The sequence below is a fragment of the Bos mutus genome, chromosome 12, assembly GCF_027580195.1.
Source record: "Bos mutus isolate GX-2022 chromosome 12, NWIPB_WYAK_1.1, whole genome shotgun sequence".
NCBI lineage: Eukaryota > Metazoa > Chordata > Mammalia > Artiodactyla > Bovidae > Bos > Bos mutus.
In genome coordinates, this window is record NC_091628.1 from 80,860,592 (window position 1) to 80,883,225 (window position 22,634).

At 43.9% G+C, this 22,634-nt stretch overlaps 1 long non-coding RNA gene across 1 annotated transcript; it reads left to right on the top strand.

The window, feature by feature from the left end:
- Positions 1-5,631: 5,631 nt before the first annotated feature.
- Positions 5,632-19,311, top strand: LOC138990237 (uncharacterized). Its single transcript, XR_011466360.1, has 4 exons — positions 5,632-5,771; positions 6,064-6,125; positions 14,144-14,256; positions 15,932-19,311. It is a non-coding gene; the product is annotated as an uncharacterized lncRNA (long non-coding RNA).
- Positions 19,312-22,634: the final 3,323 nt, after the last annotated feature.

Sequence of the window (22,634 nt, forward strand, 5' to 3'; positions counted from 1 at the left end):
ACTCTTGTTTGGAAAATCCCACGGACAGAGGAGCCTGGTAGGCTGCAGTCCATGGGGTCGCTAAGAGTCGGATACAACGTCTTCACTTTCACCTTTCACTTTCATGCATTGGAATAGCAAATGGCAACCCACTCCAGTGTTATTGCCTGGAGAATCTCAGGGACGGGGGAGCCTGGTGGGCTGCCATCTGTGGGGTCGCACAGAGTCGGACAGGACTGACGCGACTTAGCAGCAGCAGCAGCAGCAAAATAAAACCCCGGTTCTTCACCATGACTCTGAAGCCCGTACTCTAATTTGGCCCCTGCCTGTCTCTTCACCCTCGTCTCAGCCCCACCTATCTTCTTTCTGTGGAGTTTTTTTGGGAGGAGGGATTTGTTTTTTTGCGGGGGTCAAGCCCCACAGCATGTAGGGACCTAGTTCCCTGACCAGGGATGGAACCGAACCCCCTGCTTTGGAAGCTTGCAGTCTTAACCATGGGACCTCCAGGGAAGTTTTTTCGGATTTTAGCATGATAAACTCTCTCCCACTTCAGGGCACATGCTGTTTCTTTCTTTTTTTTCTTTCTTTTGTTCACATGGTGTTTCTTATCCCCAGAACTCTTATGGCCAGACTGTCGCATCCTCTCGGACATTTACCCTACCTGCCACCTGCTCAAAGCGCCTGAGCCGACAACCCGCACTAGAGCATCCTCCTGGTCTGTTTCACTGGCACAGCCGCCTGATCGTCTCCATCACCGCCCGCATCACAGTGTTTGTTTACCAGCTTGTGAATTTACTTTCTTACTGTTGCCTTTCCTCCTGTGGTTCTCAGGGTGGGAGGGAGTATGGCCATAGACAGATGGGTTTGGGAGTGTGTGGTTGTCATTTAGAAAGTAGGGCTAGGGGATGTTTGGACTTTCCCACTCACAGAAAGGCTGCTAGTGCTCTGCTCTAGAAACTCTGTCTATAGAAATAGATGTGACCTCTTTGAGAGCAGGGACCCAGTGCATCTTGTCATTGCTGTGTGCCCCCAGCACGAGGCCCAGTGACTTGCCACCTGTGGGTGTTTAATAAATATAAGATGAAAATGTTCCTCTAGCCTCATTATAATTCTGAGAACTGCCATGTGAGTTGTTATCCTTACTAAAAATGCCCCGGAAGTTATGAATTTTTTAGGTAAAATACAACCTCCAATGACTCTTTTGCTAACTGATTCCAATTTCTTTAAAATTCTGCTTGAAGAAATTATAGCTATGCCCATTCTAACCAGGACTACGGTGGTTTTATTCAACCTCTTGTGAGATTACTAACTTGTGGGTTTTAAGGATTGTTTCCTAATGTTGGTAGACTTTATTAATTTCATCTACCTAGTATACGGATTCCTGGAAGAAACTATTTTTCCAGATATAATAGAGAAAGGGATCTAGTTCTTTTCCAGGAGCTAGTCACATCTGTCTTTACTCAAGCCTCCAAAACTGAAAGAAAAAGAAAATTGTGTTTGCTCCAAGGGCACTAAAAATATGAAATTTAGCAGGTTGAATAATTCTGTGAGACCTTGCTGAGTTAAGCAATCTGGTGAGATAAGAAGGAAGGCTAACAGAAGCATCACAACTCCAGAGCACACTGGGCTTATGGGTGACGAGGGTGGGTACCAGAATAACCAATCAACGATGATCACTGTTGAAGCTGAAACATGGGTACATGGGTGGGAGTGGGATTTATTATATATTCCTCAATTTATATATGTTTAAAAATATTTTTAACAAAAAATTAAAATAAAAATCAATTCAAATAATGCCTTGCATAGAAACAGCCAGATGCAAATTTATCCAAAGGCAGTTAACCTCAGGGCCGCTGACTTGCACTGGTCCCCTCCAAGTGCCCACCAGGGCACAAGGGCATTTGTTTTTGTAAACTGTACCAAAGTAAGATATTTTAACTACCATTGGTTAAGACACTTTCTTCGTCTACTCCAACTGTTCCTCTCTCAGATTTCCTTAATGTTGGATGGCGTAGGAATGGCTGCATGTATTTTGGGAGTCCAGCTAAGGAAAAGCTGAGCTGGGATATATTTGGCTTAGATTTCATAGAATACGTTTGTGTGGTTTGCAGTCACTTCCATGTCTAATTATGAGCAGTTCTGGTTTAAGAATGACTTTCAGGAATTCTGCTGCCCACTGTACTGACTCGTGTGCATAAAGATGCAAAGGTCAGAGGTCATATCCCAATAAGAACATGCCCCTTGGGTACCTGGCCCCAGCAGTGCATGCGTAGTAAAAGAGAAACAGATTTGGAGGGCACGGAGCCAGAGACCATCAGTGGAAAATTCTTCCAGTCATCAGAAATGTAAAATTGTCGAGAGAGGGTTTGGTCCTTATCTCTAACTGGCCAATATGGAAGCTCTCTCCTGTGTGGAATACACTCTGATAGCATCATGATGGCTTTCACAGTGTTGGCTCAGCTTGGCTGGGACCACTTCTCCCAGAATTTCCTTGCCTGCGGGAAACCAGGTTGGGGTTGTTCATAAGAGACATTCGCATGAGCTCTGGAAGGTGGAGGTGAAGCCCCAGGTCCTGCGGGCTCACCCTGTTGACATGGGGCAGTCAGTGTTTACTTCCTCTCTTTTGAGATTATCTACGGATTCCTGAATGTTCACTGGAAGGACTGATGTTGAAGCTGAAGCTCCAATACTCTGGCCACCTGATGCAAAGGGCTGATTCGTTTGAAAAGACCCTGATGCTGGGAAAGATTGAAGGCAGGAGGAGAAGGGGATGACAGAGGATGAGATGGTTGGATGGTATCACCGACTCAACAGACATGAGTTTGAGTAAGCTCCGGGAGTTGGTGACGGATAGGGAGGCCTGGTGTGCTGCAGTCCATGGGGTTGCAAAGAGTAGGACACCACTGAGCAACTGAACTGAACCGAACAGAACAAACCTCATGACTTACCTTCATATCCAACTCATTCCTTTCCAACTCAGACAAACATTTATTGACACAATTCCTGATCTCAAAATTCAGGCACGAGCTACAGTATGGATGGGCCTTGAGGACATTATGCGGAATGAAATAAGCCAATCACAAAAGGAGAGGTACTATACACAATTTCACTTATATGAAGTTTCCCAGAGTAGTCAAATTCATAGAGACAGACAGAGAATGGGGATTGCCAGGGGCTGGAGGGAAGGGAAATAGGGAGCTAGTGTCTGATGGGTACAGAGTTTAGAAAGATGAACTCTTCCTGAAAGATGAACAGAGGTCTAGGGGTGGATGGTGATGGGTGCACAACAGTGTGACTGTACTTAATGCCAGGGAGCTGTACATGTACATGGTTAAAATGGTGAATTTTATGAAGTTCATATTTTTCCAAATAAGAAAAAAGATTTCATTTACCTATTTTTAAAGTATAGTTGATTTACAGTGTTATATAGTTTCAGATGTATAACATAGTAATTCAATATTTTTATATATTACCTGCCATTTAAAGTTAGTCATATCCATGAGTCTGTTTTCTTATACTCATCCATGTTTTATAATGTTTTAGATTCCATATATAAGCGAAAACATCCAGTGTTTACTTATCTTTCTCTATGCAGCTTACTTCACAAAGCATAATACCCTCCAGTCCATCTATGTTGTTGCAAATAACAGTTTTTAAACTCTGTTTTTTGTAGCTGAGTAATATTCCATTGTGGAGAAGGCAATGGCACCCCACTCCAGTACTCTAGCCTGGAAAATCCCATGGATGGAGGAGCCTGGTGGGCTGCAGTCCATGGGGTTGCTAGGAGTCGGACACAACTGAGCAACTTCACTTTCCCTTTTCACTTTCATGCACTGGAGAAGGAAATGGCAACCCACTCCAGTGTTCTTGCCTGGAGAATCCCAGGGACGGGGGAGCCTGGTGGGCTGCCCTCTCTGGGGTCGCACAGAGTCGGACACGACTGAAGCGACTTAGCAGCAGCAGCAACAGCAATATTCCATTGTATGTGTACACTACATCTTCTTTATCCAGTCATCTGTTAATGGACACTGAGGTTGGGTCCACGTCTTGGCTATTGTGAATAACCCTGCTATGAACATCAGTGTGCATATATCTTTTCTAATTAGTGTTTCATTTTCTTTGGATAAATGCCCAGGAGTGGAATAGTTGGATCATATGGTAGTTCTGTTTTTAATTCTTTAGAAAAACAAAACATTTTAAAAAGCAGCAAGAAAGGGGCAGCCAGGTAAGTGGGAAAAACAGGTGAGCTCTGAGTCTGCTGGTGCATGTGGGAAGGGGAATACGGAAATAGAAAGGATGCTGCGATTCCTTCTGTGTGAGAGGGGCAGGGAAACCAGGAGGCTCTGCAAGAAGGGATAAAACTGGACGTGGGGAGTGAGCCTGAGACGTTAGAGGAAGACCAGAGCAAGCAGAGAGGACTGCTCCAGACTCTAAACCACAGGAACGCCCAAGTCTCAAGCAAGGCTGCCCTCCAACATAAGGGTCTCCTGAATGGAAACAGGGTACATTGTTACCACTTGGTCTTTTTGTTTTTGTTCTGACAGCAGAGAATGCAGGATCCTAGGTCCCCTGACAAGGGATCGAACCCTCGTTCTCTGCATTGGAAGGGCAGAGTCTTAACCACTGGACTGCCGGGGAAGTCCCACCACTTGGTCTTAATAATTGTCATGAAACTCAAATAACTCTCACTGTTAATCTTCGAGGTACTGAATTTTTGTATTGGCTCAGCTACACTTTTGGAAAACAGTCACACCCCAGGAGATATTGAATAACAATAATAATCAACCCATGGTTTACAGTAATCATTTCAAGCTTAAATAACTTAAATAACCACTTACAGCAGTACCGATTAGGAAAATGAAGCTGCATTATTCCTTTGTTACAAACACCAAAGGCTCTTTATCATCATCCATTTTCCCCTTCCTTTGGGTGTCTGGCCCACGTAGGTTATTTTCACCAAAGTTGCGTCTCAAAGGCTGGAGGGCCAGTGTCACTGATTCAAGACTTCAGAATGTTGCACTTAGAAAGAAGCATATTAGAAGTTCTGTGGAATAATTTTTCAACAGTCGCATGGATAGAACTACACTCTGAAACCATCCAGGCCTCCTGCTGCTCTAATACAAAACCCTCCCAGCCTTACCTCCTGGCAGGCGCTGCCTTTGATAACGTGATGACTCTGTCTGGCTTTCTTGGGGAGAGAGGAGACTGTCTGTCAAATTTAGGCCAAATGCAAAATAACTAGAGACCACATTGTGGACTTTCTGAGCCTCAGCTTTCTCTTTATAAGGTGGGGGAAGTTAGACTTCGCTGACCTCTAAAATTCCTTCTGGCTCCCAAATACTGATTGTATAACCAAGATTCTTTTCCAATCTCAGCCTCTGAAACTGTGCTGCAGCGCCCCCTAGTGTCTCGGGCAGATGGTTTCCCGACCCCCCCCCACCCGCACCCCCACCTCTCCAACCTCCCACACACTCCCTCTGGGACTCTCCGGGGCCCTTCCCCTGATCCACTTCCTTTTTTCCAAAGCACTTTGTTGTTGTTCAATCTCTCATCCTAGGGGAAAAAGTGAAAGTGAAAGTCGCTCGGTCGTGTCCGACTCTTTGTCCATGGAATTCTCCAGGCCAGAACACTGGAGTGGTCTCTTCCCTTCTCCAGGGGATCTTCCGAACCCAGGGATCAAACCCAGGTCTCCCGCATTGCAGGCGGATTCTTCACCGACTGAACTATCAGAGAAGCCCTCATCCTCGGGGACTGGAATGCAAAAGTAGGAAGTCAAGGATACGCATTAACAGGCAAGTTTGGCCTTGGAGTACAAAATGAAGCAGGGCAAAGGCTAACAGACTTTTACCAAAGCATTCTAAATAACTAGATATTATTTACCATGCTTATGTTGAATGTAAGCCCTGTGAGAACAGAGATTTTTGCCTGTTTTGTTCACTGATGTATCCCAAGCCCCCAGAACACAGCCTGGCACCTGACAGATGTTTAGAATTAATTTGTCAAACTGGAAGTTTCAATCTTGAGGCATCCTCTGCCAGGATTTTTATCCTTTGCTTAATTTTCCCTGTTGCTTTTTTTTTTCAGTTGGAGGATGCTTTACAATATTGTGTTGGCTTCTGCCATACATCAACATGAATCTGCCACAGGTACACACATATCTCCTCCTTCCTGAACCGCCCCCTGCCTCACCCCATCCCACCCCTCCAGGGGTTCCCAGAGCACTGGGTTGAACTCCCCTTGACACACAGCAAATTCCCACTGGCTGTCTATTTCACACATGTGTATGTTTCCATACTAATCCCTCCATTCGTCCCACCCTCTCCTTCCCCCACTGTATCCACAAGTCTCCTCTCTGTGGCTGCTTCTCCATTAATGCCCTGCAAATAGCTTCATCAGTACCATCTCTCTAGATTCCATACTCATGCATCAATATACATGTCTTTCTCTTTCTGACTCGCTTCACTCTGTATAACAGGCTCTGGATTCACCCACCTCACAATGAATGCTGGAGAGGATGTGCAGATAAGGGAACCCCTGTTACTTTAATTCACTTTTTATATTAAGGATTATCTTAATATATATTATATATAATAATATATAATTATCTTAGTATATACTTATCTTAATATAATTATCATAGTATATAATTATCTTAATATATATGCTGTTTCGTCTTTTTTAATTTTGAAAAAAGTGTTATATTTTGGACTCACCTCACGGCACACAAGTTCTTAGTTCCTTGACCAGAGATCAAACTCTTGCCTCCTGTATTGGAAGCATGGAGTCTTAACCATCGGACCGCCAGGGAAGTTCCCAGTTTCTTTTTCTTCTTAATTGCCTGTGCTGTGGGCTGCATAATAGCCCCCACGATGTCTGCATGCTAATTTCCAGAACCTGTGAATATGTTACTTTGCAAATGTGATGCAATTAAGGATCTTGAGATGGGGCGATGATTCCGGATTGTGTGGCTATGCCCAATGTAATTACATGGTCCTTGGGACAGAGAAGCAAGAGGGTCAGGGTCAGAACAACAAGATATGACATAGACTCAACTTCAGAGTGATGAGGGGCCCAAGGGGAGGAACGCAGGCATCTTCCAGAGACTGGAGAAGGCAAGGAAACGGCTTCTCCCCTCCAGCTGCCAGGAAGAACACAGCTTTGCTGATGCCTCAGTTTTATCCCCATGAGAGCTATTTTGGACTTGTTACCTCCAGAACTGTAAGATAATAAAGCTGTGTTGTTTTAAGGCACCAAGGTTGTGGCCATTTAGTACAGCAGCAGGAAGAAGCGAATACATCCAGTAAAAATAAAACCTGCCCAAGCACACTGCTTCGTACAAACCAGCCAATTTCAAGTCCAAAGTGGCACAGTTGGTTCAGATGACCACACACATCTTTGTCAGTGTCAGACAGAATCATCAAACTCTCGCTCTGGCCAGAACCTCCTTGACTGAAAGTTTCTAAAGAGAGCAGCTTCAGTAATTTTTCAAGCCAGAATTTTGGGATCTTTTCTCTGTGTGTCATTTGAAAAGGACTCTCCACTCCTGAACTGTTTAAATTGAGACCCAGGGCACTTACCACTGCCTGAAGTCACATTATACACTTACTGGCTTATCGCCTGTCATTACTGTCATTCATTTGCTGCCTTCCATTAGAGTGTAAGCCCCAGGGGGGTGGATATGAGTTCACTTTGTTTGCCACTGTGTGTTCCATGCCTAAAATGATGCTGAGACCCAGTAGATGCTAAATCAACGTTGAGCGGATAGCTGGGAAGTTGACTTGCTAAGGAGAGGTGAGAAATCCTTCAGCACCACTTTTGTCCTGCTTTGAGAGAAGACAAATGAGCAGTTCAAATGCAGCTGAGAGTGATGAGATTCAAGGGGGAGGGCAAGTGCGGTGCGTGCGCAGTCATGAGCGACTCTTTGGACCCCATGGACTGCAGCCCACCAGGCTCCTCTGTCTGTGAAATTTTCCAGGCAAGAATAGTGGAGTGGGTTGCCATCCCCTCCCTCCAGGACATCCTCCCGGCCCAGGGACCAAACCTGCGTCTCTTGCATCTCCTGCATTAGCAGGTGGATTCTTTACCACTGAGCCACCTGGCCAGGTTGTTAGTTTTGAGTGATGGGAGGAAATGAAGGAGTCACGTAAGGATAAGAGTGAGAATGGAGGAGGCGCAGAAGTTATAGCCAGGCTTTGAAATGACTCCTTGCCCGACTCTTCACAAATCCCACGTTTAGGAAATAAAAGAGGTCGTTTGTTACCTGTAAGAATTTACTACATCCAGCAATCCCACTCCTAGAGTGGAATAGCTGGTTGTTGTTGTTCGGTCACTCAGTCATGTTCGACTTTTTGTGACCCCATGGACTGCAATATGCCAGGCTTCCCTGTCCTTCACTATCTCCCGGAGTTTGCTCAAATTCATGTGCGTTGAGTTGGTGGTGCCATCCAACCATCTCATCCTCTGTCATCCCCTTCTCCTCCTGCCTTCAATCTCTGCCAGCATCAGGATCTTTTCCAATGAGTCGGCTCTTCACATCAGGTAAGCAAAGTATTGGAGCTTCAACTTCAGCTGAAAACTAATTCAAAAAAATACATGCACCACAGTGTTCACTGCAGCACTGTATACGATAGCCAAGATGTGGAAGCAGCCTAAATTTCCCTCAACAGAGGAATGGATAAAAATGTGGTGCATGTGTGTAATGGACTATTACTCAGTCGTGAAAAGAATGAAATAATACCATTTGCCACAATGGGGATGGACCTAGAGATTATCAAACTAAGTGAAGTAAGTCAGACAGAGAAAAACCAAAATCATATATTGCTTATATGTGAAATCTAAAACAATGATAGACATGAACTTGCTTACAAAACAGAAATTGACCCACAGATGTAGAAAACAAACCTATGGTTACCAAAAAGGACTTGTGGTTACCAAAGGGTTTCCCTGATAGCTCCGTTGGTAGAGAATCCGCCTGCGATGCAGGAGACTCCAGTTCGATTCCTGGATCGGGAAGATCCCCTGGAGTAGGGAAAGATTACCCACTCCAGTATTCTGGGCTGGAGAATCCATGGACTGTATAGTCCTTGGGGTCGCAAAGAGTCCGAGGGGACTGAGCGACTTTCACTTTCACAAAAGGGGAATGGTGGGGGGATAAATTAGGAGTTTGAGATTAACATATACACATTATTACATATATACAGAAAACCAAAAGGGACCTACCATATAGCAGGGAACTATACTCAGTCTTTTGTGATAACCAGTAAGGGAAGAGTATCTGAAAAAGAACGTGTGTGTGTGACTGAGTCACTTTGCTGTATACCTGACACCACATTATAAACCAACTATACTTCAATTTTTAAAAATCTGTTGGAAATTGTGTTTATTAACTTATGGAGCCAAGGAGAGAGGCCCCTGTCTTGGCCACCACTACATAGCCCTGTGAAAGGTAAATAGTAATAACTCGTGAAAGAACTAATGTGCATGATTATTCACTGTATCATGATATGTTATTGCAGAATATTAGGGAAAAATCTAAATGTTCATCATCGTGGGGCCAGCTTTTTCAAGTACATACATGAAACAACAGAAAAGTATGCAACCATAAAAAGAATTTCCTTAATCGTGTATGTCCTTGTTCTTTTTACTAATATATGAATGTACTAATACAGAAGCAGTTTCATTACATATAGTGGAATACATTGCAAGGGAAAAAAAAGACATGCCACAGAACAATTGTGTTATATTCTGTCTTTTGTGTAAAAAGAAGACTAAAATAAAAATATGGTTCACATTTTATTAATTTTTAGATTTTTTTTGTTTTCGGCTGTGCTGTCTTCGTTGCTATGTGAGGCCTTTCTCTTGCTGCAGCAGGTTGGGGCAACTCTGCAGCGTGCAGGCTTCTCATCGTGAGGGCTTCTCCTGGTGCAGAGCTTGAGCTGTATTTTTGTAAATGAAAAGCACTTGTAGACATTTAATCAATACTATATGTCTGTTTTGCAGAAATAAAATGTTGCTTAGAGATTCCCTTTAAATATTTCTTATTTTTGTGCTTAAACATATTTTCTGTTGATCTGTGGAATGTTCTGTACAGAGATGCATTATTGTACTGTTGGGCTAGGCTGTTTTTTCAAAATCTGGAGTTATCCAAGTATCTTTGACCATGTTTTAAAAAAATAGTATTTTTTGTTATTAAAATTTTGACTACATAATTAAGGGAAAAAACTCTGAAAGGAAAAATGTGTGTGTGTGTTAGTTGCTCAGTCGTGTTTGACTCTTTGCAGCCCATGGACCGAAGCCCACCAGGCTCCTCTGTCCATGGGATTCTCCAGGCAAGAATACTGGAGTGGGTTGCCATGCCCTCCTCTAGGGGATCTTCCCAACCCAGGGATGGAACCTGGGTCTCCTGCATTGCAGACAGATTTTTTACCATCTGAGCCACCAGGGAAGCCTGAAAGGAAAAATAATGCTTCTAAATGATAGGGGTTACCTGTTGGAGGAAGCAGGGACAAGGCACATGGAGATGGGGATGGGGAAGGTTTCCATCGTATCCCTTCGGCAATTTTAAAACTTTTGAACCGTTTACATGTATTATTTATTCAAAACGTTAAATTTAAATCATATAAACAATAAGTCAAAAAGAAGAAGAGAAACCACAGTCTCACCCAACTAGACCCAGGTCCCTAACTCAGCCTGACGCAGAGACCCTGCACCACGGTTGCCTGTGGGCAGTGGGGTACCATACGCATGCTGGCATCTCCGTGGCCACAGAGCTCTGGGTCCATTCCGTATACCATACTGGGTTGAAAACTCCCGAAGTCCCAGCCTCTGATTCCCAGACTCAGGGCCCAGCAACTTGCACAGTTGACAGAGTCTTCCCAGCCTCTGTGGACAGGAGACTTGATAAAATGTGTACCATTGAACCCTATGATGAGAGCTGGTTGGTTAAGACCGTCTGGCTTTTGTGGAATAATCTTTAATGCACCAGACAAGAAGACTGCTAACCAGCCTTATTACTGACAATTTCCTCACGTCCCTGGTAGGGCAGGCAGACGATTTGAGGATTATCCAGGCTCTGACAAATCCCCTGGGCCCTGACAATCTCATTTATAAAAGAATCAAATCTGTTTATTGCTGATAATAAATGGTATGCCCTAAGGTTTGCTTGTAAGTAACATGTGAGTCGCTTTTTTTTTTTCTTTTAGCAACAGGAACCAAACTTAGATTCATCCTGATAAACTGGGCATTTGGGACTTTATGTGATGTAATTTCTCTGAATGATTTCTTAATCCCCCTTTTCTAAACCTTTGCTCCCCAGCTCATGATGACATAAACAGCCTTGATCCAGAGCAAAAATGGTCCATCTAAGAAAAGAGCCTGTTCTTGTGGCTAACATTCACTGGTCACGGTGCTTCGTTTTTATTTGTTGCTGTAAAAATTATTTAAAACAAAAGGACAAAGCACATCTTGAACTTAAATGTCTGATAAGCTGAGCCCTCTGAATGCAAAGACCATATCCTCATTCGTCTCTGTATTCCTTGCAATAGGTATAGTAGCTCACGCACTGTAGATTCTCAAAACCAGTTGTGAGATTGACTTGTTCATAAACTACCATCATTTCTCCAGTGAAATGTTCTCTGATATCTAAATACTAGCGAACGACATTTAGAAACCCAAATAATGAATAATTTACATTACCTCTGTCCTTCCTCTTGATTTATGAGAAGTAAAATGCCCTGCTGAATTCTAACCTATGCATATTATGAGTATTTAATCTTTTTCATAATGTCTCATTGAACATGGCTATTTTTTCAAGTATTGCTGCATAAGGAAAATCTCCAAGCATAAGTTAATATCTCCCTTGGACGTTAATTAATATCTAAGGGATATTAATATTAATATCCCTTAATACTGATCTGCGTGACTCTGGTCTTCTGACTATTTTCCTCTAGGTTGTACCTGAAACCGATGCAAAAGCCTAGACTTGGAGGGAACTCTGAGCTCCCGTATTTCTTTTGTTGAGGGTGGGGGAAGGTGGCACTTACTCTTCTGTATTTGTACACTAGTCTAGGAATCAATGGTGAAGAAACCATCACTGGTACCCAAATTCATCCTCTTCCATGTATAATATTCCTCATTCTAATTTTCTGCCTGATGAAGCAATACAGCTAGCCAGATGATTTCCAGCGTTCAAAACCAAGGCTTCTTCTGAAGGTTTTGTCATTAGTTTTCTCCAATTTAGAAGAGTTTTAGGATTCCAGAGGTTGAAAAGGCCCAGTCGTTACATGTCTCTCTCTCTCTCTTAAAAATAATTTTATTTACCTATATTCGCCTGTGCTGGGTCTTCACTGCTGTGTGGGCTTTTCTCTAGTTGTGATGAGCCGGGGCTGCTCTTCGTAGCAGTGCACAGGCTTCTCATTGCAGGGACTTCTCTTGTGGAGCAGGGCTCTGGGGCATGCAGACTTCAGTGGTTCTAGCTCCCCAGGCTCCAGGGCACAGGCTCAACACTTGTGGCGCACGGCCTTAGCTGATCCCTGGCACATGGGATCGTCCCAGACCAGGGATCAGACCTGTGTATCCTGCATTGGCAGGCAGATTCTTTACCACTGAGCCACCAGAGAAGCCCATCTCTCTCTTTTAAAATCCCATTTAGTATTCAATATATATTCATTATAGATTGATTGAAACATATGGAAATAAATCAACAGGGGTATGGGGAGAAAGTTAACATTCAAAGGTAATTATTAATATTCTGATGGTTTCCTTATAGATAAATTCTTAAGCATTTTTCTATTGTGTGTGTGTATTTCTCTCTCTCTGTCTCCATAGATGGATAGATGATTCTCACATACACACACACACACACACACACATATATATCCATGGGGTTGCCAAGGGTTGGACACGACTGAGCAACTGAACAGCAACACTCTTAACAAATACATCACATACACATACTGCTTTAAAACTTATTTTCTTTGCTCTTAATAAATTACTAAAACATATATTTAAGGTTATTTTGTAACACTCCAACACACATGGAAATATTCATATATTTTCTTCTGTGGAAGTGAAAAGAAATAAAATACATATATAAAAATACTGAAAACAAATCTAGTGAAGGGTCCTATGTAAGCCGTGAAAATGAGTTCAGAATATTAGGAAATTAGTTTCTTCTAATTCAAATTTTTTTCTTTACTTTGATTACCTTTGAAAAATATTTTTCGCAGCATAAACTTTTGTAGGAACACAGCTAGGAGATTCTCAGTTGTCATGTAATCCTCAGCTTAAAGTTTGCAAAGTCTAGTTTTTCTTCTTCTTTTTCTTCTTCTTTTTTTATTTTAAGCCTTTTAATTTAACTTATTGACCCCAGTATTTTTGCTACATCCATTGCTAGGATCAAATCGTTATACTTTTCAAAAGCATTCCTTTAACCTGAGGTCAAACAAATGTGAAATATGAGGAAGTTATAAATAGACTGAAATCTAGAACAACCATAACCCTGATATCTAAATTTTTATATCTTTGAAGTACACTGAATACAGAAAGAATGCAGACTTTTTCTTTTCCAGCCAGAGAAACCACACACACAAAAAAAAGAATAAAAAAATGGTCTCTTTCTCATTTCGGTAGTCAATCTCTCAATCCAAAAAAAGAAAGTGGGGGAGGATTTAAATCAAGCCAACAAAAATAAACTGTTGCCACTGTTTATTGAGAAAATAATTCCTTGAGATTTTGTTTTTCCCCAAAGAACTACCCCCCAAAAAAATCATAAAGAAGATCTCTGGCTTAGTTTATTTCCTAGAGGAAAAAATTGTTAACATTTGTTTATTTTGTAAAGCCTACCAATAATGAGTGGACCCATAAAATTCCCCTCTTTTCTGTGTGTGGTGGGAAAGAAGCAGGGGGCAGGCTAGGTTTGGCCTGCAGTATGAATATAGTTTGCTGTCTGGAATTGCCCAATCTTGTCTGGCTTCTATAAGATTCCCAAGGTCCATGAATCATGTCCCAGATGAAGAGCCCAGAGGGTATTAGATGGATGATTGGAGGGAGACCAGACGATGGAAGACTCTGAAATCCAGATGGTAGCATCTAGAATGGGCTCTGCGGTAGATTGGGTTAATGACTCCAGGTCTCCCCTTTTCTCTGTGTCTACACCCTTCCATAGGCTCAGCGGAGGTCAAGTATCTCTCCTCGTCCCTTGACTTTGAACTTGGCCAATGATGGTGTGTCAGTTTCCAACTCTAGACATTGGGAAGCCTCCCACGTTTCTGCATCACGGTGAGAAGAGCACCCTCTGGCAAAGCCCACCCTCTGGACAGGAGGCGGCGCTGGGAGGGAGGTCCTGTGGGTCAGAGCTGCCCCCTCAGACCTGCAGGAGACACAAAGCTGCCCCAACGGGAAGCAGAGCCCCCAGCTCAGTCCAGACTGGCTGAGCCTCAGCAGACGGATAAACACTCTCCAGTAATAAATACCCATGTGGTAAGCCCCTGAGTTTTCGAGGGCTCTGCTGTGCTGCGTATGTATTACTGTATTTGTATCACTGCTGTCATTGCAGTAATACAAACTGAGACACACTTTTAACCACCCTCCCTCCCCAAAAAAAAAATCATTAAAAATTTTTTTAAGAACCTAGGGACTTCCGTGGTGATCCAGAGTTAAGGCTCCATGCTCCCAATGCAGGGGAACATGCGGGTTTGCTCCCTGGTCAGGAACCTAGGTACCACATGCTGAAACTAAGAACCTGCATGCCTCAACTAAGATCTGGTGCATCCAACTAAATATTTTAAAAGCATTTTTTTAAAAAAGAAACTATACTTTAGGGAGTTTAACATGTGGCTGTATGCAGGACAGACTGGGATGGGAAAGAGACAGGATCGTCATCTGGATGTCAGACGATGAGCCCGGAGCAAGCGTGGAGGTGGCAGGCACAGGGTGAGGGAAGAGACTGACGACTGGCCATGAGGATGAAAGAAGAGTCTGACTCAAGGAAGGAGCCAGCAGAATCTCACACCTGCAGACAGGAAATGGCAGTATCTATGGGGTACTTGGGATGTGATTTGGGGAAAAACGACGAGCTCACTTGGTGCCACAGTGGGTTTGAAGCAACAGCAGTGTAATCACAAGGCCATGTGGGGTAAAGGAGAGACTAACAGGGACAGACAGACCGGCTTGCTAGTCCTGGCTTGATTTCTTGCTGATCGTGGGGCTCTTCCAAGTGACACAAACTCTTTGAGCCTGAGTGTTTGGCCCCGCAGCAGTCTTCAGTCTTCAGAGTTGCCCCAATTGTGAAGACAGGGCAGGCTGAGAGGAAATGGGCATCCTGGTCTGCTCAGCTTCTCTGCTTTTGGGGACGCCCCTCCCTTGAAATCCAAGGGGCTGTCATGTACGTGACCACCTTCTCTGCCCCCATGATTCATCCAATCAGACAATGAGAGTCCACTTTGGTGGGGTGGATATGAATGTTTGATGAGAAAAGTGTCTCTTCTAATATTAGGAATAATAAAGACACTACAAGTCTCGAATATATTGAAGGTGGCTCAGATGGTAAAGAATCTGCCTGCAGTGCGGGACACCTGGGTTGGGAAGATCCCCTGGAGAAGGGAATGGCAACCCATTCCAGTATTCTTGCTTGGAGAATCCCATGGACAGGAGGGCATGATGGGCCCCAGTCCATGGTGTCCTGAACAGCTGGGCACAATTGAGTGAATGTTTCAGTTCAGTTAGGCTGCTTTGGGGAAAGAAATTGCCTGAGAATGCAGGCAATGTAGCCGAGATAAGAGGTGCAGATAGAAGGAGAGAGAGAGCCCCAGTGATACTGCTTGAACCCCTAGATCTAACAGAGCCATCTACTGGACTTTCCAGTTACATGAGCCGGTATTTGCATGTGTGTGTGTGTGTATAATACATTTATGTGTATACATATATTTTTTTTTTTTTTCTTTTGCTTGCACAGCTTACAGGATCTCAGTTTCCTGACCAGGAATTGAATGTGGGCCACAGCAGTGAAAGTGCCAAATTCTAACCACTAGACCAGGGAGGAGCAGGGGACGACAGAAGATGAGATGGTTGGATGGCATCACCAACGCGATGGACATGAGTTTGAGCAAGCTCCGGGAGTTGGTGATGGAGAAGCCTGGTGTGCTGCAGTCCATGGGGTCACAAGGAGTCGGACACGACTGAGTGAATGAACTGAACTGAACTGAGACCAGGGAACTCCCTATATATATATATATGTATGTATATATACTTTTTTCCTGGTTAATGTATTTATTATGTAACTGTTAGTTCTGAGACAAAGTCAATTCCAAACATACTATTGAGGATTCTGTAATAGTTGACTTTAGAAATGGCTTATGCTTGTGCTCAGTCGCTTCAGTTGTGTCCGACTTTGCGACCCTATGAACTGTAGCCCACCAGGCTCCTCAGTCCATGGGATTCTGGCATAATCCAAACCTATTTTTCCAATGAATTTTAGTTCCCCAACCAGAGATCAAACCTGTGCCGTTAGCAGTGAAAGCATGGAATCCCAACCAATGGACCTCCAGGGAATCTCCTCCAATAAATTTTCTCATGTAACTTCCAAAGAATTTTTCACTGCCATCATTTGGCTCTGGAAAACCTTTACAGGCAATAGTATTTTTACATTAGAAAAAAAATTAAGTACTGGTGTTAGGAACAGGTTAAAAGGGTGATATGCGCAAAATATAATAATTACAGATCAATACTAATTTGAACACATATTTGTATTTAAACTGTTCAAATAATCATTGTTTTAGATAAATTTAAAGCATGCTTCAAGAATCGGTTTTAACATCTCCGTTCTAGTGCACTACAGAAAAAATTTCTTTCTTATTTCTTCAGCAGTAAGAGCCTCAAAAGTGGTGTTAGAAATCCAGACTCTAATCTTGTCCTCTCAAGAAAGAAGTTGAAGAGGTTTTGGATCTGATTAAAATCATTATTCTAAGGGAAATATCTGCAGAGAGAGAAACCCTGGGTCTACATTTTTAATTAATGTAGTTTGAGCTGGGTTTGGGGCTCTTGAAACTGAGAGTCCTAAATCAGCAGGTATTCAAGAAATAGTAGCTGAACAGCATTCAATAGGGAATTGACTCTTAGAGCTTGCCTGACTTCATATCTCGTGCTTCTTCCTATAAAGGCCTTGAAGCCAAATGGCAGCAGAAAAGGCATAAAGTCTGCATTGTTGAAATAGACGTGGATTCACGGGCTTTTGAAAGGAAACACGACAAGAATCACACTGTGAGATATGAAGATCTACTACAAAGCCACAGTGAAAAAACAAAACAGGACAAAGCCCGAAGAGCAGTGTGGTGTTGGCAGAGGAACAGATAAATAAGCTGGTGGGACAGAATGAAAGCAGATTCATTTACATATGGGAACTGAGGCATGATTCTCAGCACCGCAAATTCATGGTGTTGGGAAACCAGTTTACTATATAGAGAAAAACAGACGCCACACATAAGGGCCAATTTTGGATAGTCTACAGTGTGAAAGATAAAAATATAAAGGGCTCCCATAGTGGCTCAGTGGTAAAGAATCCACATGCCAATGCAGGAGACGTGGGTTTGATCCCTGAGCTGGGAAGATCCCCTGGAGAATGAAATGGCAACCCACTCCAGTATTCTTGCCTGGGGAATCTCACGGACAGAGGAGCCTGGCGGGCTACAGTCCGTGGGATTGCAAAGAGTCAGACATGATTTAGTGACTGAATGAATGAAAGAAAAACAGAAAACCAAGAGAAAAAAAAAAATCAGATGCATTTGTTATCTTGAGGTTGAGAAGAACTTCATAAATTCTAAACTGTGAGACAAAAACAGATGGATTTGAACCCATCAAAATGAAATAATCAACCAAGGACACCACAGACAGCGGGAGAAGAGAACTGTGATGTCAAAATCCAACAAGGAAGTCATATCTAGAACAGAGGTTGACAAAACGGTGGTTCAGAGGCCAAATTCAGCTTTGCCACCTGTTTTGTAGGTAAATCTTTACTGGAACACAGCCCCACTCATTCACTACGCACCATCTCTGGCTGCTGTGTGCTACAGCAGCACAGCTGAACTGGTGCAGCAGAGAACAGACGGCCGGCAAAGCCTAAAATACTGTCTGGGCCTTTACAGTAAAGTGTATTGACGTCTTATCTAGAATATACAAGGAAATGAACCAAAAAAGTCAGAAATCCGGTAGAACAATAGGCCAAGGATATAAAAGGGGAAATATGAAGACAAGCTCAATCTCACTATTGTTTAGTCACTAAGTCATGTCCAACTCTTGCAACCCATGGGCTGTGGCCCAACAGGCTCCTATGCCCATGGGATTTCCCAGGCAAGAACATTGGAATGGGTTGCCATTTCCTACTCTAAGGGATCTTCCTGACCCAGGGATCGAACCTGCATCTCCTGCATTAGCAGGCAGGTTCTTTGCCACTGAGCCACCAGGGAAACCCAACCTCACTGTTAGAGAAACGCAAATTATGTAAAAGGAGATTCCTCCTGAACACCCACACCATAGGAAAAATTAAAAAGTCAGATGAAAGTAATTGTTGAGAAAGATCTAAAGAGGTGGAAATTAGCACGCAACGCAGATGGGCAGGGAGACTCCGCCATCTTCTGGAGAGCAGCTCAGCAGAGCTCAGCAAACCTCCTATGTGTATACCCCATGAGCCTGCAATCTCATGCCTGCACGCGACTCAGGAAGTTTACCCCGGTCTGTAAGAGAAGGTATACAAGGATGCATCCTAGCAGTTTGTGGGAGCAGGCTATTGGAGTCAGACCAGTCATATCCAAGGGAAGGACAGAGCAACTGTGCTGGGTGCATGCCATGGGGGCTGCAAGAACGAGAGGTTGATGCAGCTGCGTGAGTAGGTCATGCTGTGGAGGAGAGAAAAACCAAAACAGAAGGAGACCGAGAGCCCAAGACTGTATGTATGTACATATGTATGAATATGTATATATATATGTATTGTTGTTTGTTGTTCAGTTGCTAAGATGACTCTTTGCCACCCTATGGCTGGTAGTATGCCAGGCTTCCCTGTCCTTCACTATCTCCTGGAGTTTGCTCAAACTCGTGTCCGTTGTTTTGATGATGCCATCCAACCATCTCATCCTCTGTCGCTCCCTTCTCCTCCTGCCCTCCATCTTTCCCATCATCAGGTTTTTTTCCCAATGAGTCAATAGGTACTGGGTTGGCAAAAAAATTCATTGTGGCCTCTCTGTAAGATGTTACGGAAGTGAAGAAGCAGCTAGAAAGAATGGTAAGTCCCTTACAACAAGGCTATAAGCAGATGGCAACAGATTCGACTCTGGTTTTCAGACAATCAGGGAGCTTCAGAGCCACCTCGATGGCTCATTTAACCTCAGCTTCCCAGGTGGCCCCCCACACCCTGCAGAGTTTCCAGTCCAGTGGGTCTGGGCCTAGGCCTGAAAGTGTGGGCTTCTAACAAGTTTTCAGATGCTGCTGCTGCTGGTGGTCTGAGGAACCACACAGAGCCATCAGAGCTTCAAGAAGGAGTGGCTAAGAAAATCAGCCACCACAGAGGCTTGGCAGGAAGTACTGGACAAACTGAGAAAACATCTCTGCTGTCAGTCCAGATAGTAATTTCCAGAGAATAGTAGATTGTTGGCTTCCTGTCCCCTGAAAAAATACCCCCCAAAAGCTCTTCCTGTCCCCTGGGAATATCCCATGGTCAAAAGCTGCAGGCAGCACAGACAACTCTTCTTCACTAAAGCTGCCATCAATCACACTGGCCCAGCGCCCAGCCCTGACTAGGATGGTCGCAGTGGGTTAGCGGGTCAGTCAGTGTCTGTCGCCCTTTTAACCAAACACCTCGGGTCAAAAGCCTTCCATGAGAAAAAGGCACTCATGGTCTGAATCCATATTTGAATAGCACAGAAACCGAAAATAAGCAAAATCATTTTGAAAGGTGATTAAGAAAGTCACCCGCAGAAAACAGCTATTATTCATCCCTCATCTGGGCTAGAGTCAAAATAGGAACGAGGGAGCGAAGGCTCTAGAGCTCCCTCAGGTGGACTATTAATTTCAATTCTGTCCCCACTTCATTTTTTGGTTTAATTTTTTAATAACTGAAAAAAAATCTTTCAGTGGATCTGCCTGGCCTGTGGAGGCTGAGTTCCCCAACCAGGGATTGAACCCACGCCTTCTGCCTTGGAAGCACAGAGTTGCATCCGCTGGAACACCAGAAAGCATGTTTCATTACCTGCTGAATATGGGAGATTACTGGTTGCCTGATGTTTGAGTTTCCTAGAGCTGCAGGAGCAAGTCGCCACAGAATGGGCAGGGGGGGTTGAAGGGAGGCTTAAAACAACAGAAACATGTTCTCTCACAGTTTTGGAGGCTAGAAATCCAAACTCAGGGCGCCTCTGAAACCTGTGGAGATGTGTCCTTCCTCACCTCTCCCAGCTTCTTGACATTTACTGGCCGTCCTTGGCCAGCAGGGGCCTCACTCCAGGCGCTCTTAGTCGTGACGTGGCATCTCCCGTTTTGTCTCTGTCCTCACGTGGCTCTCTCCTCTTCTAATGAGGACACCAGTCATGTTGGAACAGGGTCCACCTAACGCCAGTATGCCCTTAACTTAGCTAATTCCATCTGCAAGGACCATATTTCCAAATAAGGTCACGTTGTGAGGTGGGGCCAGGGAAGGGTGGGGGGGGGTAGGATTTCAACACATCCTTTCTGGGAGGACACGATTAACCCATAATGTCTCCCCAGGACCCTGTGCTCTTTTTCTCTCCTAATCAAACCCAGGTTCCCCCCAAAGCACATTAACTGACACAACTATGACACCCAGAATTCCAGGCTGAGACTAGGGAGACCCCGCCCACACGGCAATGGTCTGTCCCAGCAAGTCATTACTGGGCACAGCAACAGGCACTTGGGTAACTCAGAGACTGTGCTCTTGAAGAGCTTCTAGCTAGGGGGCATCTGGACCAAGGGACAGCCTTTAAAAGATGGGGATATCAGAAGGCCACGTATGGCAGTTCAGTTCAGTTCAGTACAGTTGCTCAGTCGTGTCCGACTCTTTGTGACCCTATGAATTGCAGCATGCCAGGCCTCCCTGTCCCTCACCAACTCCCAGAGTCCACCCAAACCCATGTCCATTGAGTCCGTGGTGCCATCCAACTATCTCATCCTCTGTCATCCCCTTCTCCTCCTGCCTTCAATCTTTCCCAGCATCAGGGTCTTTTCAAGTGAGTCAGCGCTTCACATCAGGTGGCCAAAGTATTGGAGTTTCAGCTTCAGCATCAGTCCTTCCAATGAATAGTCAGGACTGATTTCCTTTAGGATGGACTGGTTGGATCTCCTTGCAGTCCAAGGGACTCACAAGAGTCTTCTCCAACACCACAGTTCAAAAGCATCAATTCTTTCGTGCTCAGCTTTCTTTATAGTCCAACTCTCACATCCATACATGACCACTGGAAAAACCATAGCCTTACTAGACGGAACTTTGTTGACAAAGTAATGTCTCTGCTTTTGAATATGCTCTCTAGGTTGGTCATAACTTTCCTTCCAAGGAGTAAGCGTCTTTTACTTTCATGGCTGCAATCACCATCTGCAGTGATTTTGGAGCCCAGAAAAATAAAGTCAGCCACTGTTTCCACTGTTTCCCATCTATTTGCCGTGAAGTGATGGGACTGGATGCCACGATCTTTGTTTTCTGAATGTTGAACTTTAAGCCAACTTTTTCACTCTTCTCTTTCACTTTCATTAAGAGGCTCTTTAGTTCCTCTTCATTTTCTGCCATAAGGGTAGTGTCATCTGCATATCTGAGGTTATTGATATTTCTCCCGGCAATCTTGATTCCAGCTTGTGTTTCTTCCAGTCCAGCATTTCTCATGATGTACTCTGCATAGAAGTTAAATAAGCAGGGTGATAATATACAGGCTTGACCTACTCCTTTTCCTATTTGGAACCAGTCTATTGTTCCATATCCAGTTCTAACTGTTGCTTCCTGACCTGTATACAGGTTTCTCAAGAGGCAGGTCAGGTGGTCTGGTATTCCCATCTCTTTCAGAATTTTCCAGAGTTTATTGTGATCCACACAGTCAAAGGCTTTGGCATAGTCGATAAAGCAGAAATAGATGTTTTTCTGGAACTCTCTTGCTTTTTCCATGATCTAGCGGATGTTGGCAATTTGATCTCTGGTTCCTCTGCTTTTTCTAAAACCAGCTTGAACATCAGGAAGTTCACGGTTCGCGTATTGCTGAAGCCTTGCTTTGAGAATTTTAAGCATTTCTTTACTAGCATGTGCTGCTGCTGCTGCTAAGTCGCTTCAGTCGTGTCCAACTCTGTGCAACCCTATGGAATGCAGCCCACCAGGCTCCTCTGTCCATGGGATTTTCCAGGCAAGAGTACTGGAGTGGGGTGCCATTGTCTTCTCCATACTAGCAGATGAGATGAGTGCCATTGTGCGGTAGTTTGAGCATTCTTTGGCATTGCCTTTCTTTGGGAATGTATGGCAGTGGCCCTTCTCAGATCATTAGCTTGCTAGTTATCTGCTTTCCTGGCTATTATCCCCATTAGAATGGGAAGGTTAACCCTTTAAAAAATATATATTTCTTTGGCTGTGCCGGGTCTTAGTTGCAGCATGAGGACTCTTAGTCATGGCATGTGGGATCTAG